The sequence below is a fragment of the Saccopteryx bilineata genome, chromosome 7, assembly GCF_036850765.1.
Source record: "Saccopteryx bilineata isolate mSacBil1 chromosome 7, mSacBil1_pri_phased_curated, whole genome shotgun sequence".
Taxonomy (NCBI): Eukaryota; Metazoa; Chordata; class Mammalia; order Chiroptera; family Emballonuridae; genus Saccopteryx; species Saccopteryx bilineata.
The window spans coordinates 80,059,505-80,072,434 of NC_089496.1; the positions used below are offsets into that span (position 1 = coordinate 80,059,505).

The 12,930-nt window shown below is 45.1% G+C and overlaps 1 non-coding gene across 1 annotated transcript; it reads right to left on the reverse strand.

Annotated features, from left to right (window-relative positions):
• Window positions 1-7,619: 7,619 nt before the first annotated feature.
• On the reverse strand, window positions 7,620-7,695 carry TRNAV-GAC (transfer RNA valine (anticodon GAC)). The gene has a single exon. It is a non-coding gene; the product is annotated as a tRNA-Val (tRNA).
• Window positions 7,696-12,930: the final 5,235 nt, after the last annotated feature.

The following is a 12,930-nucleotide window of genomic DNA, read 5'->3' on the forward strand; positions in this document are numbered from 1 at the left end:
TAAAAAAATATATATCCTAGGCCCTGGCCGGTTGGCTCAGCGGTAGAGCGTTGGCCTGGTGTGCGGGGGACCCGGGTTCGATTCCCGGCCAGGGCACATAGGAGAAGCGCCCATTTGCTTCTCCACACACCCCCTCCTTCCTTTCTGTCTCTCTCTTCCCCTCCCGCAGCCAAGGCTCCATTGGAGCAAAGATGGCCCGGGCGCTGGGGATGGCTCCTTGGCCTCTGCCCCAGGCGCTAGAGTGGCTCTGGTCGCGGCAGAGCGACGCCCCGGAGGGGCAGAGCATCCCTCCCTGGTGGGCAGAGCGTCGCCCCTGGTGGGCGTGCTGGGTGGGTCCTGGTCAGACGCATGCGGGAGTCTGTCTGACTGTCTCTCCCCGTTTCCAGCTTCAGAAAGGAAAAAAAAAAAAAAAAAAAAAAAAAAAAAAATATATATATATATATATATATATATATATATATATATATATATATGGCCTGACCAGGTGGTGGCGCATCGGACTGGGATGTGGAAGGACCCAGGTTCGAGACCCCGAGGTCGCCAGCTTGAGCGCGGGCTCATCTGGCTTGAGCAAAGAGCTCACCAGCTTAGACCCAAGGTCGCTGGCTCCAGCAGGGGGTTACTCGGTCTGCTAAAGGCCCGCGGTCAAGGCACATGTGAGAAAGCAATCAATGAACAACTAAGAAGTCGCAACGCGCAACGAGAAACTGATGATTGATGCTTCTCATCTCTCTCCATTCCTGTCTGTCTGTCCTTGTCTATCTCTGCCTCTGTAATAAAAAAAAAAAAAAAAAAAAAAAAAAAAAAAAAAATATATATATATATATATATATCTCCTAGGACAAGGGAAACAAATGAAATAAATAAATAAATGGCACTACATCAAACTACATTTTTGCACAGCAAGGAAACCATCAACAGAATGACTTTTATTTCTTCTTGTCTGATTGGTGTGGCTAGGACTTCTAGTACTATGTTGAATTGGAGTGGTAAAAGTGGACATCCTTGTCTTGTTCTCAATCTTAAGGGAAAAACTTGTAGTTTTTATCCATTGAGTATGATGTTGTCTGTGGGTTTGTCATACATGGCCACTATTATGTTGACATGTCTTCCTTGTACTCCCATTTTGCTGAGAGGTTTTTTTTTTATCATAAATAGCTGCTATTATTATTCATATTCCAGTCTTTTTTTTTTTTTTTTTTTATTAATTTATTTATTCATTTTTAGAGAAGAGAGAGAGAGATACAGACAGAGAGGAGAGAGAGAAGGGGGAGGAGCTGGAAGCATCAACTCCCATATGTGCCTTGACCAGGCAAGCCCAGGGTTTCAAACCGGCGACCTCAGCATTTCCAGGTCGACGCTTTATCCACTGCGCCACCACAGGTCAGACTATTATTCATATTCCAATAGGCATATGAAAAGATGATCAGCATCATTAATCATCATAGACATGCACATTAAAGCCCTCAAAATTTTCTATTTGACTTTGGTTTTCAGTAATTGGATTAGGGTAGCATTAGGTTTATGGAAGGTTTTTCTCAATGTGTTCGGCCATCAGCTTTCAGCCTTCCCTATGGTATTCTAGAGAAATATGTGCCTGTGGGAGACCAAAAAACCAACAGGGTTTTTGGAGTTTAGATCTTTGGGGGACACAGGTGTGGAGAATTGGCTGTAAACTGATAGTCTGCCCAACCCCCCCCCCACCTCACTTGCCTGATTAGGTTGCAAAAGGCCGTTAAGCTGTGGTGCTGGATTGTTTACACTACTCCCCATGTTCCCCGGAAAGACTGGAGGCAAGTTTCTTCTATCCTTTGTTTGGTGTAAAGTTAAGATGATATGTATAGTGAGGATTCTCTGCACTTGGTAAAATTCTTGGGTTGCCTTGGAAACATGATCAAAGATCTCATTGATTTGCTAATGGCCCACTTTGCCCTACAAATAACGCAAGATGCAGTCTTTGGGGGCACTTTGTTCTTGCCAGCAGCAATTACAGAGCCCTCCCGACCCCATATTTTCTTAATTCCATGTATTTTCTTAATTCTGCACCATGCTGGTTCGTGGCATGTTCCCAGATATAAAAATAAATATAGTTACTCTATTATACCATTTTATTATAGAAATACTGCTCTCTTTGTTAACATATCATTATTATGTTTATTATTAACACATCATTATATTTTTTTTAGATAAATACACCCAAATGAAATGGATAGATTTCAGCCTGACCTGTGGTGGCATAGTGGATAAAGCATTGACCTGGAATGCTGAGGTCACGGGTTTGAAACCCTGGGCTTGCCCAGTCAGGGCACATATGGGAATTGATGATTCCTGTTTCTCCTCCCTTTCTCTCAATCTTTCTTTCTTTCACCCTCTCTCTCCCCTTTCTTTCTAAAAATAAATAAATAAAATCTAAAAACAATTTTAAAAAATGGATAGATTTCTCAAAAAGAAGCGTGATATTGAAGAATCCGATTCTGGAAGTGAGCAAAAGTTAAGTGTAAATAAAATAGGACTTGAAGGCTGATGGGCAGAATTTAATTTATAGCATTTTCTATCACTTAACACTGAACAATACGATTGAATTAGAAACCCAGTCATGGAAGCTTCAAGTGATTTTGGTTTAACATTAACAGAAGAAGAAGAACTGAGTGGTAGAGCATCGGCCTGGTGTGCAGAAGTCCCGGGTTCGATTCCCGGCCAGGGCACACAGGAGAAGCGCCCATCTGCTTCTCCACCCCTCCCCCTCTCCTTCCTCTCTGTCTCTCTCTTCCCCTCCCACAGCCGAGGCTCCATTGGAGCAAAGATGGCCTGGGTGCTGGGGATGGCTCCTTGGCCTCTGCCCCAGGCGCTAGAGTGGCTCTGGTTGTGACAGAGCAACGCCCCAGAGGGGCAGAGCATCGCCCCCTGGTGGGTGTTCCGGGTGGATCCCGGTCTGGCGCATGCGGGAGTCTGTCTGACTGTCTCTCCCTGTTTCCAGCTTCAGAAAAATACAAAAAAAAAAAAAAAAGAAGAAGAAGAAGAATTGGCAGCTATATCCACTGATTGTGGATTGATGATTAAACATCAATGGATTTCTATAAAAGAAGAATATGTGGCAATATCTAAAAAACTTTGAACATTTTACTACAATTTTCAACATCCTATTTATGTGAATTGGGATTTTCTACCCTCAACACAATTAAGAGTAAAAAGAGAGGAATTCTTCAATGTATTGATGAGGAAATAAGAGTTTGCCTTTTAAATATATGCCCAAACATTGAAGAAATCGTTAGGACACATCAGACTCATGTTTCTCATAAATACAAAAATGAAAAAACACATTTATGCTGGGACCTGCCAAATTTACTAAATCTTACTAAGAAAGTATCTATCTATCTATATATAAAGATAACTTCTTTGTCTTTTTTAAATTTTTTAACCCCTCTTTTTTAAGAATTCTAAAAAGCGTAACTGAGGAAATGTAACATAAAAATGTTTTTTGGCCCTGGCTGGTTGGCTCAGTGGTAGAGTGTCGACCTGGCGAGCAGGAGTCCCGGGTTTGATTCCCGGCTAGAGCACACAGGAGAAGCGCCCATTTGCTTCTCCACCCCTCCCTCTCTCCTTCCTCTCTATCTTTCTCTTCCCTTCCCGCAGCCAAGGCTCCATTGGAGCGGGGTTGGCCCGGGCACTGAGGATGGCTCTGTGGCCTCTGCCTCAGGTGCTAGAATGGCTCTGGTTGCAACAGAGTGACACCCCGGATGGGCAGAGCATCACCCCCTAGTGGGCGTGCCGGGTGGGTCCCGGTCGGGTGCATGCGGGAGTCTGTTTGACTGCCTCCCCGTTTCCAACTTCAGAAAAATATAAAAAAAAAAATTTTTTTAATGTCAGAATAAATTTAATTTTGTATTTATTTTGTTTAATTACCATAAAAGCACGCTTGGATTTTATATTTTTTCTTTAGTATTTGACTTAATTATTATAACATATTTCTCAGAAATTTGTATATAGTGCGCCTACAATTATTTGTAGGATTTTAAATGCGCCCCGACTTCAAAAAGTTTGAGAACCACTGGCCTGAGCCATGGAAGGATCTCTTAAGCATACTCTTGCCCTTCCATCATGGAAAGCTGCTGTTTTTTTGTATCTTGAGGCTTGTGGTGGAGCTTGTGGTGGGGCCTGGGGAAGTTCTGCTGTTGAGGCCCCTTGGTGCTAAGCATGTCTTGAGGTAGCCAGGCTTTCTCATTGATCCTGCCTCTTCGTGGAGTAGCCAACCTGTTTCTATTCTTGGCAGGGTTTTTGCAAGAGTTTCCTGCCCCTCTCTTAGGAGTAGAGGCTTTTCGTTTGTTTGTTTATATCGTAGTCACAGTGGTTTTCACCTGTTCCCTCGGAGCTGCAGGATGGCTGCCCTTCTCTCTCTGGCTTTTGTCAGTTAGGAGGAGGGTGTGGGCAGAGCCTCACGCCTTGTAGCGGGGGCTGCTCCTTTCCCCAAGGCTGTGTCACGTCACTGATGGTGGCTCTCCCAGGTCTCCAGCCCAGCTTCCAGTCCTTGGGCACCTGGTGAAGTCTGTGGAGGACAGCGTGCTGGTGAAGGCCAATTCCCACAGTGTTTTCAGTCCCTGGGGATTCTGTACGGTCAGGCTAGTTCACATTAAACCTTTGGAAATTTGTTAAACATGTTAGCTGAGTTCTTACCCGCTTGTATGGTACCTGGTGTTTCTTCCTCTCGGGTCCGTCACAGATCAGCTCCTGCTCACCCTTGGAAGGCCTGACTTCCCTGACGGGACTTGACTGCCCTGAGACCTTAGCTCTGACAGGTTCAGGAAAAGTTCTGATTGTGTAATTAATCCAATTTTTTTCTTATTAGACTGGAAACAATGCTCTTTTCAGCTTTCTCCATCCTACCTAGATGGGGAGAGAATATAAGTTGTGTCCCATTAACATTTCCTAACTTGTTAGACAAATAGTTAAACTGATTTCAAGAGAGATTTCCTTTTCAATTGTGGGCCAGTTTTGTTCCTACTTTACTGTTCTGAAATAAAATTGTTTTATGTCCACTTACCATTTCTTCTAGCCCCCTGCCAGCCAACAGTCTTTCCCAGTCTTCTGTATTTTTTTTTTTCCGAAGCTGGAAATGGGAGGCAGTCAGACAGACTCCCACATGCGCCCGGCACGCCCACCAGGGGGCGATGCTCTGCTGCGACCAGAGCCACTCTAGCACCTGAGGCAGAGGCCACAGAGCCATCCCCAGCGCCTGGGCCATCTTTGCTCCAATGGAGCCTTGGCTGCAGGAGGGGAAGAGAGAGACAGAGAGGAAAGAGAGGGGGAGGGGTGGAGAAGCAGATGGGCACTTCTCCTGTGTGCCCTGGCCAGGAATCAAACCCAGGACTTCTGCACGCCAGGCCAACGCTCTGCCACTGAGCCAACTGGCCAGGGCCCTTTCCCAGTCTTTATGGTCACCCTTTCTGGCTTCAAAGTTACTTCCCCAACGTGTACTTGAAAAGACCTAGAAAACAAGAATTTGGTCTGATATCCTGTTGGGTTTAACCTAAACTTTTTGTACAGAAACTTTTTCTTGAAGGGCACTGAGAACCTTGCTGCTACACCTTGACTTGGCAGATGATCCGATGAAGCTTTTGTTTGGCAGGAGCATCGGTGGCAGATCTCACTCAGGGCATTTTTGCCCAAAGAGTAAGAGAAAGAAGAATGGGAAAGCCATTTCATAAATATTCTATTAAAAACATTGTTTTAAATTCTATTAACCACATTGTTGCTATGTTCTCACTGAATCATATATCAAAGTTGGATAACTCAAAAACAGCATAGTTAAAAAAAAAAATTCAAGCCACCCATCACTCTTATTTTTCTTTCCTTTTTTCTTTTTAACTTTTATTAGTTTTTTTTTTATGCTGAATTTATTACTGGGCCATAAGTTTTTGTTTTTTCCGTTTCTTCTGGGCTTTCTTTTTCTTTTTTAGCAAGAGAGAGGGAGAGAGAGAGAGACAGGGAGAAGAGGGAGGGAGAGACAGACAGGAAGGGAGAGAGATGAGAAACATCAATTCATAGTTGTGGCACTTTCGTTGTTCATTGATTGCTTTCTCGTATGTGTTTTGACCAGGGGGCTGCAGCAGAGTGAGTGGCCCCTTGCTTTCAAGCCAGCAACCTTGGACTCAAGCCAGCGACCTTTGGGTTCAAGCCAGTGACCATGGGGTCATGTCCATGATCCCACACTCAAGCTGGTGACTTTACACTCAAGCTGGTGAGCCTGTGCTCAACCCAGATGATCAGTGCTCAAGTCAGTGACCTCGGGATTTTGAGCCTGGAATCTCAGCATTCTAGGTAAATGCTCTACTCACTGCACCACCACCTGGTCAGGCTGGGATATCTTTTTCTTATGTACAACTTCCTTTTCCAGTTTAGGAATAATCTACTCTTTTTTTTTTTTTTTTTTTAATAAATTTTTATTAATGGTAATGGGATGACATTAATAAATCAGGGTACATATATTCAAAGAAAACATGTCTAGGTTATTTTGTCATTAAATTATGTTGCGTACCCCTCGCCCAAAGTCAGATTGTCCTCCGTCACCCTCTATCTAGTTCTCTGTGCCCCTCCCCCTCCCCCTAACTCTCTCCCTCCCTCCCTCCCATGTCCTCCCTCCCCCCTACTCTTTTTCAGTAAAAAGATCATCTCAATGTGGCAGGGAGAGCTCAGGGTAAGGGTTAATCCATGATCTCTGTAAGTTCTATGCTGCATCTTGGGAACTCTGTTCACCCGGATGTGCTCAATGACCAGAGAGCACATCTAGCCCCTGAAGTTCAGCATTACCCTCTGAATTTTTAAGCACGTGCAGCAAAAACTCAGCACTCCTTTTGGGCCACTGATTTGTGTCTGGCCCCACTGTTTGGCCTGGGCACACCCACCAACTCCACCATTGTAATGATGAAATGGCACACATTGCTTTTATAAAGTGACATTCTTCAGACACTTAGTGACTTTTCACAAATGCATACCACTGCGGCCTGTGGGCTAGATACGGCCCGCGTAATGAGTTTATGTGGCCCGCGATTAAATTTTTAATATTCTCCGCTACTTTAAAATCTCAGCTACTCAGAAGCAGAAGCGTCTTTGATTATTGGAAATCAAGATATTTAAGAAGATAGTTATATGCAGAAAAGAACTCTGCATGTGACTAATCTAGGGTTAACTTCCAATAATTGGTCGAATGGATTCATGATACTTCTTTATTTTTTAAAAAAATTCCATTATAAAGATTTACAACTTTTGTACTCATCTGTACTCAATATGAACTGTTTGATGTTTAGCAGCGATGTGAAACCCACATTCTTTTTTTTTTTTCTTTTTTCAATTTTCCGAAGCTGGAAACGGGAAGGCAGTCAGACAGACTCCCGCATGCGCCTGACTGGGATCCACCCGGCATGCCCACCAGGGGGCGATGCTCTGCCCATCTAGGGCGTCGCTCTGTTGCATCCAGAGCCATTCTAGCGCCTGAGGCAGAGGCCACAGAGTCATCCCCAGCGCCCGGGCCAACTTTGCTCCAATGGAGCCTTGGCCACAGGAGGGGAAGAGAGAGACAGAGAGGAAGGAGAAGGGGAAGGGTGGAGAAGCAGATGGGCCCTGTGTGCCCTGGCCGGGAATCGAACCCAGGACTCCCGCACGTCAGGCCGACACTCTACCACTGAGCCAACCGGCCAGGGCCACAATTGATATAATTTTTAAAATAAAAGTAGAATCAATATCTTTTGAACATGGTGCTAACTAGTTAATAATTTCACATTTACTGTATTTACTTATGTATGTAGTTATGTGCCTGATCATAATAGACAATTTATACTTGTTTATACATTTAGATTTTATATGATAACTTTGCTCCCTTTTTTTGCAGTGACTTTCTGTTTTTCACTTTAGTATTTCAGATCACCCAGACATAGGTGCATACCCAAAGAATAAAACCATAGGTATGAACTTCTTTAAAAATAGTATTCCCGGCCCTGGCTGGTTGGCTCAGTGGTAGAGCGTCGGCCTGGCGTGCAGAAGTCCCGGGTTTGATTCCCAGCCAGGGCACACAGGAGAAGCGCCCATCTGCTTCTCCACCCCTACCCCTCTCCTTCCTCTCTGTCTCTCTCTCCCCCTCCCACAGCCGAGGCTCCATTGGAGCAAAGATGGCCCAGGCGCTGGGGATGGCTCCTTGGCCTCTGCCCCAGGCGCTAGAGTGGCTCTGGTCACAACAGAGCGACGCCCCGGAGGGGCAGAACATTGCCCCCTGGTGGGCAGAGCGTCGCCCCCTGGTGGGCGTGCCTTGTGGATCCCGGTCAGGTGCATGCGGGAGTCTGTCTGTCTCTCCCTGTTTCTAGCTTCAGAAAAATACAAAAAAAAAAAAAATAGTATTCCCATATGTTACCATTGCTTAGCTAATGCAATGCTTTATGGAACCACAGAAAATTGTTTAAGAATCATATCTGAGATTAAATGCTTGCTTTGCTGTTTATTAGCTCTGTGCTTTTGGACAAGTTAATTTATCTAGACCTGCTTCCTCCTCATCTATAAAATGGAGTTATCTATCATCTATCTATCTATCTATCTATCTATCTATCTATCTATCTATCTATCTATCTATCATCTATCTATCTACCATCTATCTATAAAATGGATGTTAGACTATCAAAATGTAGCAAGTTTCTTAGGCTTCTCGGCTTGGAGATATCCTAAGGTGGGAAATAATGAGCAGTCATTCTGTGGCTGGTCTTCTAACAACACCATGGCTAGAACGCCATGTGTGACACCCTTGCACTCTCCTTCCACGGTCAGTGCTCTTGAAGACCACAAAGGAGAAGGGTCTCACAGACTTTGACTCAGTGCCATGAACCACCAAGTTTAGGAGATGCTGCTTTTCATTCTGACCCGTGTCATTTTCACAGTTCCTACCACCAGAGCAATGGTCACTATGATTACTGCTGTTGTCCAGATTTCTTGTCTTCATTCCTCTGAGCATTGTGAAATATTCTGGTCCACCCAGATGTTCATTTTATCACTCAGAAAAACTGAATGGACACTTTCTCCCTTAGACACCCAGAGAGCCTCTGTACTCAGGGTTGGGCTTTCAGCCTGCTCTTTCTTCTAGCAGGGAATGGGTTGTACTCAGTGACTCACATTTCATGATGCCAACTTGGTGCTGGCACAGTGCTGGGTGCTGGTGAGGGACACAGATGACTAAGACACAGCTCCTGCTTTTGAGGAAACGTTCGTCCAATGGTGACCCCTCTAGTCTTGTGGATTTTACCCCCTATTTCATTAAGTTCAGACCTGCAAACAACCTGGACACTCACTTTATTCTTTTTTTTTTTTTTTTTTGTATTTTTCTGAAGCTGGAAACGGGGAGACAGTCAGACAGACTCCCGGATGCGCCCGACCGGGATCCACCCGGCACACCCACCATGGGGCGATGTTCTGCCCATCCTGGGCGTCGCCATGTTGCGACCAGAGCCACTCTAGCGCCTGGGGCAGAGGCCAAGGAGCCATCCCCAGCGCCCGGGCCATCTTTGCTCCAATGGAGCCTTGGCTGCGGGAGGGGAAGAGAGAGACAGAGAGGAAGGGGGGGTGGAGAAGCAAATGGGCGCTTCTCCTGTGTGCCCTGGCCGGGAATCAAACCCGGGTCCTCCACACGCTAGGCCGACGCTCTACCGTTGTGTTTTTCTTCAACATGACCACACACAGCAGTATTTTGTATAATTTATACAGTTAAAAATATCAATCAACCAAAAATCATTTGAACTTCAACTTGGGAGGAGAGACGGGCTAAACAAAGTTCTTTATACCTTATTGTTTTCTGCCATGCAAAGTTTTTTCTATCCCTCTCAGAAAGAAGTTGAGAACTGACCAGATCAGGCATGGTGCTAAAAAATTTAAAGGCAGTGGGTAACTTTAATCCTTATAACTGGATGATATAGGTGTGATTATTAGCCTGGTTTTTAAGGCTAAAATAAAACATGCAGATTGTGAAAAAGTAAATGCTTTGCCAAGGTCAGAGAATTAAGAAGTGTCAGAGCATGGTCCATGCTTTTAACCAGTTGGTAACACTACCTTCTATATCCATGAATATATACAAACTGTATACAAAAAGCCCAGGTGTTAAGCATAGAAAAGAAAAGATTAGAACGTTGTCTTGGCTCTGGCCGGTGGCTCAGTGGATAGAGCATCTGGCTTACGGACGTCCCAGGTTTGATTCCCAGTCAGGGCACACAAGAGAAGTGACCATCTGTTTCTCTTCCCCTCCCTCTCCTCCTTCTCTCTCTCTTCCTCTCACATAGCCAGTGGCTCATTGGTTTGAGCGTTGGCCCCAGGTGCTGAGGATAACTTGGTTGATTTGAGTATTTGCCGGTGGTTGCCGGGTGGATCCCAGTTGGGGTGCATGTGGGAGTCTGTCTATCTCTGTCTTCTTACTTGGAAAAAGGAAAAAAAAAAAGAGAGAATGAGCCATGTGAATCTGGCTCATTGCTACACTACTAACTGTAATGACTGCAGAATCTTGAATATTAGCTTCATTGAACCTTCAAGCTCTTGAGTGTTCATGCTATGTGCTCATTTTAATTAAATTCGCTACAATAACAACAACAGAAACCAGATAGTCTGGAGATTGTTTTCAGGATATTCATTCACTAATACTATTATAACAAGGCTCTATGAGGGCAGGGACTATGTCCTATTAATCGTTATATTTTCTACAGTATAATAGACCTCAGATAAATGTCTAATTGGAAAACCTTGCTGTAGTCAAACATTCCTAAAACCCAGGCGGTGTGCCTTTATTTTGAGCAATATTTACCAGAGCAATGCTCTATTACTATAAAATAATTGGGAGAGCCCCTGGGTCTATTTCTCTTCCACTATTTACTGTTGTAGTTGTTATCACCATTATCATCATCGTTGTCATCATCATCACACCAGTTAACATTTGAGTACTTATTGTATGCCAGTGATTTACATGCAATAATTCACTTAATATCAACAATATTTTTTTTCTTTCTTTTCTTTTTCTTTCTGAAGTCAGAAGCGGGGAAGCTGAGAGACATGCGCCCGACAAGGATCCACCCGGTATGCATACTAGCGGGCAATGCTCTGCCTATCTGGGGTGTTGCTCCGTTGCAACGAGGAGCCATTCTAGGGCCTGAGGCGGAGGCCATGGAGCCATCCTCAGTGCCCGGGCCAACTTTGCTCCAATGGAGCCTTGGCTATGGGAGGGGAAGAGAGAGACAGAGAGGAAGGAGAGGGGGAGGGGTGGAGAAGCAGATGGGTGCTTGTCCTGTGTGCCCAGGCCAGCACTCAAACCCGGGACTTTCACATGCCAAGCCAATGTTCTATCACTGAGCTAACCGGCCAGGGCGATATCAACAATATTATGAGAGACATTATTATAAGCCTTATGCTGCTTTTGGGAAATTTTGGGCTCAAAATGGTTAAAAAAACTAATCAAAGCTCATAATTAAAAAGAGTGGAGCCAGAATCCAAATTATGTTTGACTCCATTCATTCACCCTTTCAAATATATCTATTGTTCACCTACTATGTGCCAGATGCGATTTCAAGAACTGGATTCAAAAATCTAAGAAGTACAAAAGGTGCCTGATTGGTGGTGGCAAAGTGGATAGAGTATCAAACCAGGGCACTGAGGCCACCAGTTCAAAATCCCAAGGTTACTGGTTTGAGAGCAAACTCATCTAGCTTGAGTGCAAGGTTGCTGGCTTTAGTGCAGGATCATCAAAATGATCCCATGGTCAATGGCTTGAGCCCAAAGGTTGCTGGCTTGAAGCCCAAGGTCACTGGCTTGAGCAAAGGATCACTGGCTCTGCTGGAGCTCCTTTGTCAGGACATGTATTAGAAGCAATTAGCCCTGGCTGGTTGGCTCAGCGGTAGAGCGTCGGCCTGGCGTGCGGGGGACCCGGGTTCAATTCCTGGCCAGGGCACATAGGAGAAGCGCCCATTTGCTTCTCCACCCCCCCTTCCTCTCTGTCTCTCTCTTCCCCTCCCGCAGCCAAGGCTCCATTGGAGCAAAGATGGCCCGGGTGCTGGGGATGGCTCCTTGGCCTCTGCCCCAGGCGCTAGAGTGGCTCTGGTCGCGGCAGAGCGACGCCCGGGATGGGCAGAGCATCGCCCCCTGGTGGGCGTGCCGGGTGGATCCTGGTCAGGCGCATGTGGGAGTCTGTCTCTCCCCATTTCCAGCTTCAGAAAAGTACAAAAATAAAAAATAAAAAATAAATAGAAGCAATTAATGAACAACTAGTGACACAACTATGAGTGGATGCTTCTTATCTATCTCCTCCCTCTCTCTTTCCCTTGCTGTCTCTCTCTCTCTCTCTCTCTCTCAAAAAAAAAAAAAAGTACAAAATCGAATGCAGTATAGCCTGACCAGGCAGTGGCACAGTGGATAGAGCATTGGACTGGGATGCAGAGGACCCAGGTTCTAGACCCCGAGGTCGCCAGCTTGAGTGTGAGCTCATCTGGTTTGAGCAAGGCTCACCAGCTTGAGTCCAAGGTCGCTGGCTTGAACAAGGGGTCACTCAGTCTGCTGTAGCCACTCAGTCAAGGCACATATGAGAAATCAACCAATGAACAACTAAGGAACTGCAATGAAGAATTGATGTTACTCATCTCTCTCCCTTCCTGTCTGTCTGTCCCTATCTGTCCCTCTCTCTGACTCTGTCTCTCCCCCCCAAAAAAAGCGTATGCAGTATAAAGTCACGCCCACCTCATTCTTTTCTAAAATTTATTTATTTATTTGAGAGAGGGTAAGGGGGAAAGAGAGAGAAACACTGATTTGTTTTCCACTTATTTGTGCATTCATTGTTTCATTCTTCTATGTTCCCTGACCGGGGCTCAAACCTACAACTTTGGCATATCAGGGCAATGCTCTAACCAACTGAGTTACCCAGCCAGGGCT